The sequence below is a fragment of the Lutra lutra genome, chromosome 8, assembly GCF_902655055.1.
Source record: "Lutra lutra chromosome 8, mLutLut1.2, whole genome shotgun sequence".
NCBI lineage: Eukaryota > Metazoa > Chordata > Mammalia > Carnivora > Mustelidae > Lutra > Lutra lutra.
In genome coordinates this window covers 27966435-27972434 of record NC_062285.1, presented here as the reverse complement: position 1 = coordinate 27972434, position 6000 = coordinate 27966435, and the positions used below count along the sequence as shown (strand labels likewise).

Sequence of the window (6000 nt, the reverse complement as noted above, 5' to 3'; positions counted from 1 at the left end):
ACATCCAAGCAGCCTTTATCATCTTCCATAAGTAACACCCTTAACCTAAGAAGGGACTTTGGGACAAGGCGAAGCCCCCCTCTCCACGGACTTGTCCAGCCGGAACAGCAGTTCTTTCCCATACGAGGGCTAGAAAGTAAATCTGCGCAGGCGCTGGGCTGTAGCGGGTTTGCGCAGGCGCTGCACGGTGTCTTGGGTTTGCGCAGGCGCTTGCCCACCCCTGAGCCAGAGCTGTGCCCTCCTTACCTCGCTGTGAGGCCTTCAGCGAGTCCCTTCAGTTGCCTGCCCATCTGTTTCCCGTCCCTGCGGGGAGAGGTGAAGTTAGACTGGTGTTTCTGGAACCCTCATGGTCGCCAGAAGGAAGGTGAGAGAAGGCTTAGGGATGGGGACCCTGTGGCCTGCTGACTCCATCCATAGTGCTGCCAGCTTTCTCAAATAATATGCTATAACATGTGATGTAGGATATGATCGGTAATATGCGGTGCTAAACTTGAGGGTAAGCTTATATTTCAAAGAAGGATTCCCTTGCCTAATATGTTTGAAAGCCCCTGCGCCAGGTGACTTCTGAGCCCTTTTTACCACCAGGATCCGTGATTATGTTACTCATTAAACAGCCCTGAGCAGTACCAGAGAAGACTCTGGCAGTGTTAATTTGGCTTATTTAGAAGCCCGGAAAAAAAAAAAAAAAGAAATGCCAAGAATTCACAGTCAGAAAAACACCCTTTGGCTCCGTATTTATCTAGAGAGCAAAACAAACTCACTTGACGGATTGTGTGGTTCTAGTGAAATGCAAGTGTGGGAGAAACCCTCTTACTGCTCCGGGGCCAGATACTAGTTTAAGCCAATTCTACCCTCACTGTCACTGGGACAAATCTAAGAGGAGACCAGAGCCGACCCTGGGGCAGTGGGTGGAGCCGTAAGAGTCCAGCCAGACCACGTCCATCTCAGATCAGCTCTCTGGAGCAAATAAATATGTCACCTTCCTCCTCTAACCTTCTCCCTGTGAATGAGGGCTGAGGCGGAGGACAGGACTCATTCACCAATCATATCATAGGGAGAAGTACATCATTAAGGGACTTTACTGTTAGGCCTTAGTAAGGATCAATCTGAATTTCAATCTGTAAGGCCAACATGTGGGAGCAAATTGCTTGGCCAACTCAGCATTTACATCTTAGGATGGTTTTATGGTTCTTTACTTCACTCAACAAATATTTATTAAAAGTCTCCCATGTGCTCAGCAATGTCCTAGATGCTTGGGAAGCTTGAGCAAAACAGACTACAAATTTTGGGTTCCTGGAGCTTATATTCTGTTGTGTCATTCACTCGTCAGTTGCTGGGCTCTCCAGAGGGGTTGTGTTACTTGAGTGTCTGAAAGGGAAGTGAAGTGGGCAGGTTATAGCAGGGGTGTGAGAGTAGTAATGGTACTTCCTCCCGGAACTGTGGAAAGATTTGGTAACCCACTGCAAATGCTTGTGGGGTTCCTGGTGCACAGTAAGTGCTCAGGTAGGTGGGTGGTCCCACTTCTGTCCTTTCTCTGCCTGTGTTCCGTGGGGTTCTTCAGCACATTAGGGATGGTGCTGTTGGTCCTCTGTTTGATTGCCATGGGTGCTGTGTCTGGGGAGAGCTTCAGAAAGATGTGGTGTGTCAGGTGTTGGTTTTTCCTCTGCCTGATGATTGATCAGACGAGCAGGTGCTGTTGTCTGGGAAAGGAAAGGCTTCTGTCCCCAGATCAGAGGCTGTGCTGTCTTCCCTTGGGCAGATGGCCTGTGGGTTGCCTTCACCTTCAGACTGTCTTCCACTCAAGGCACTTTGCTTTTTGGACTTGGCAGGATGCCTGTTCTGGGTGAGAAGACTGACATTCCTCCTCCCAGTCTCCCCTGCGTCAGGATCTCTGTGGCCTGAGTGCTGTGCCCGGGGTACAGTCTTGCCTTGAATGGGCTGTGTGACCTGAAGCCAGTCACTTCACCTCTCTGGTCTCAGTGTCTTCATCAGCATATGAGACAGTAATGCTCCCTGCAGAGGAACTCCAGGAGGGTCAGGTGAGATAAGAAGGTGAGGGACTCTAGGACATGAGCAGGGTCCTAGTGTCCCTCACCCAGCCATATTGTAAGGCCTTATTCTGCCCACAGCTTTGCCCACTCTTGATTTTTTCAGTTTCACCTTCTTGTCTTCAGTGTGATCTCCCAACACATTTGGCCCCTCTGTGACCACAAAACAAGGTAGGACCTAGGCCGTGGAGGTAGCATCCACATCTGTTGGACTGAGGGCTTCTCCAAGCAGGGTTGCCTTTATTCCTGTGTGACCTCCCCTTCCTCTTCCACGGAGCCTGGCACGTAAGCTCAGCACGTGTCCTCTCCCATGTGGTGAATACATCCATGAGTGAGGAGCTGGCTCCTCTCTCCTGAAAACCTGTTTATTTTGTGTCATGTAAGACTATTGTGTCTGAAACTGTTTGGTCAGAAATCTAAATTTAGACTTTCCTTCTGCCAGGAGCCAGGGGATGGATTTGAAATGTATTCCTCAAGGCATGACTGACTTTCTTGGGCTGTCAGAGGCACAGCCAAGTAGCCAAGTCTGGCAGCTTTCAGTCAGCATCTTGGAGAAGGTTCTGGTTGAGTATGGATTTCTTGTGCCACTACCCAGGTTGTCAGGAAGGTCGAGCACCCCAGTGATCTCATAGGTGGGCCTGGAATCCACCCCACCACCTCCAGTGCGTGCTCCCCAGATCCCCTTCCCTGGCCTCTCCTGGCTATCAGGGCTCCTAGATGCTCTTTGCAAGGGCAACTGATGACATTCACAGTGCCTCAAATGGGCTTTGTTTATCTGGGAACTAAACATTGCATGGGGTTCCTCTGACAACACCTGCCAGGTGAGCTGGGTTACAGAAGCCAATGGCAAAAAAAAGGCTATCTAAGGATAATGTTTCCAAAGTTCCCACTTTCACCTGATTACTTGAATGATAAAATGAAGACATTAATACCTAATGTAGGAAATAGCCTGCCTGAAGGATCAAGTTAATTACTTTAATCCTCCATTCCCTGTTTTTAGTGGGAATCTGGTTATAATCAATCATGTAATAAGAGTCACCAGAGTTGGGGCGCCTGGGTGGCTCAGTGGGTTGGGCCGCTGCCTTCGGCTCGGGTCATGATCTCAGAGTCCTGGGATCGAGCCCCGCATCGGGCTCTCTGCTCAGCAGGGAGCCTGCTTCCTCCTCTCTCTCTGCCTGCCTCTCTGCCTGCTTGTGATCTCTCTGTCAAATAAATAAATAAAATCTTTAAAAAAAAAAAAAAAAGAGTCACCAGAGTAATCCGGGCAGGAGAGTAAAATGATACACACAGGGATAGATACTGACGGAAGTCTAGTGCGGAGAGAGCATTCATAGGTACCACTGGATTTAGTGAGACTGAGTCTCTGGTTTTTTCACTGACCGACGGTATGTTGTTGTTTGAAGCCAAAATATCTCTTCTGTGGTGATAGAGCTGAAGGATAGATAAGATACATTTGCAGAATGGGACACTCAGGCTGTGGTGCTGGTCAGATAAGATCATGGCTCTCCATAAACCTTGCCTTAAAGGCCTTGGGAGGTGCTCTTTTCTTAAATCCTGGCTGGTCCTATAATTTGCTTTAACCAATTAAACTGATGGAATTTACATTATACTAGTTTTTGGCTTTAGCCTTTAGGCTAACTTGCAGTTTCTGCTTTACCCTTTTAGATGTCCTGCACCTCTGTGTAAGAGATCAGGCTACTTTGACAGGGACCACTGGAGGAACATATGGAAAGGTAATGTGGAGAGAGAGACCCTGACACTAGATATGGAGAGAGAAGTCCAGCCACTAGCAGACCAGCTGAGAGGGCCCATCCGAGTGACCCCCAGAAATACTAATGGAAGAACCACCACTTGGCTGTCAAGAATTCTGAGAAAAAGTAAGCTAGTTGTTGTTTTAAGTCACTAAATTTTAAAGTAGTTTGTTATGCAGGAATAATTACCAGAGCAATCCAGTTCTTAGGACAAATACTGTAACTTCATCTCTACTGGGGACACTTGCACATATCACCATCTGTATATGTCAGGGTTCTCCAAGGAAGCAGAATCAATAGGATGTGTCTATGTATAGGAAGAGATTTAGTTTAAGGAACTGGCTCACACGACTATGGAGATTTGACGAGTCCAAATCTGATGAGTAAGGCTGGAGACTAAGCAAGTTGTAGTTGAGTCCAGTGGCATCTGCTGAAAACCAGGAAGAGTGAAAACTGTTCTGGAGAGTTCTCTCTTATTCCTGGGATATGACCCTTTTGCCCTATTCAGGTCTTCAATTGATTGGATGAGACCCAACCAAACATGGAGGGCAACTGGTTTACTCAAAGTCCACCAGTTTAAATGTAAATCTCATCCAAAACACCCTCATAGAAACACCCAGGATAACATTTGGGAGATATCTGTCTATCATCTATTTTTCTGTCTATCTATATATCTATATATAGACATCTGAAAATAGCCATCAAATCATCTTTTTTGGCCCAAAAAAACCTAGTTTGATTTCTTTCTTTTTTATCTTTTCTTTCATGTCTTTACTGGATTAATTTTTTTTACCTGTTTTTGTTCTTTCATCCTATTACCTCTTAGAGGCAAGTTTAACAAGATGTTCTTTTTTTTTTTTAAACTTTTTAAAAAAAGATTCATTTATTTATTTGTCAGACATCACAAGTAGGCAGAGAGGCAGGCAGAGGGATAGAGAGGAGGAAGCAGGCTCCCCGCTGAGCAGAGAGCCCGACTCGGGGCTCAGTCCCAGGACCCTGGGATCATAATCTGATCCCAGGGCAGAGGCTTTAACCCACTGAGCCACCCAGGTGCCCCAAGATGTTTGTTCTTATGGGCAAACGGCACATTAATCACAAACATTCTTTTTTTTTTTTTTTTTTTAAGATTTTATTTATTTACTTGACAGAGAGAGAGATCACAAGTAGGTAGAGGCAGGCAGAGAGAGGGGGAAGCAGGCTTTCTCCTGAGCAGAGAGCCCGATGTGGGGCTCGATCCTGAGCTGAAGGCAGAGGCTTAACCCACTGAGCCACCCAGGCGCCCCTAATCACAAACATTCTTAAACACGTTCTTAAACACGGAGGACCTGGGGCTTCATCATTACTATGCCACAGATCAGAGAAAATTAATTCTGAAAGGATCCCAGGTCATTAGATTAATTATTTTTATCTCAGCACTAAATGCTTTTGTGATTTACTACATAACTGTGTGATTTTCAAGTAAATGTCCTTTCAAAATTGTAAAAAGCATTTATGAATACCTAGGGACTAAACATTCCTAGAAATGAATGTCAGCTGCTTTGGTTGCAAGGACAGTAATGGAACAGTAGGGTGTTCCCTCTTTGACAGCCGGTCGGTCTCTTCTTGCTGGTGGAGCCACATTTGGTTTGGGGGCTTGGCCCCATTCCTGCTCAGGGTAGGCCTTGGTTAATCTAATGCCAGTCAGAATAATCTTTCCTGTTGGTTTAGGGGAAGACATGTGGTTTGAATTATTCCAATCAGACTGAAACTCCCAAGTCTCTACTAGTGTTTAGAGGAAGAAGAAGTTTCTCTTCTGTGTGTTGTGGTAGGAACATTGATACGAAGCCTAGAATAACTGTAGCCATTGGCTACCAAAAAGAAAGCCAGCCTAAGGTCTAAGCCAACATGCACAAAAGAAGAGAAGAGAGGAATTGGAGAAAAATGGAACCAGAGCCCTGATCAGTCTGAGTTTAAAATGCATTATACATCTGGATTTCTGTTTGTGAGACCTACTAAATTCTTTTTAATTTCTAGGCCATTTTAAGTTAGAATTTCTATTATTTCCAACCGAAAGCATCCTGATTTGTACATAATATGCCTTATCTACCCTTCAAGATGAGTTAAACTGTCAGTGTTCTACCTTTGTCTCCTCATGGGTAAAGGGGCTCTTGCAATAAGGCCATTTTGCTCTCTAAATATTTCGAGATTTTTATCATTCACCA

At 45.6% G+C, this 6000-nt stretch overlaps 1 long non-coding RNA gene across 2 annotated transcripts in view; it reads left to right on the top strand.

Annotated features, from left to right (window-relative positions):
• The first annotated feature begins 248 nt into the window (after positions 1-248).
• LOC125107536 (uncharacterized) overlaps positions 249-6000 on the top strand; it is a 64974-nt gene continuing 59222 nt past the window's right edge. For both annotated transcript variants that reach the window (XR_007129587.1, XR_007129585.1), the window contains exon 1: positions 249-364. This is a non-coding gene — a long non-coding RNA (uncharacterized LOC125107536). The remainder of the gene's footprint in view (positions 365-6000) is intronic.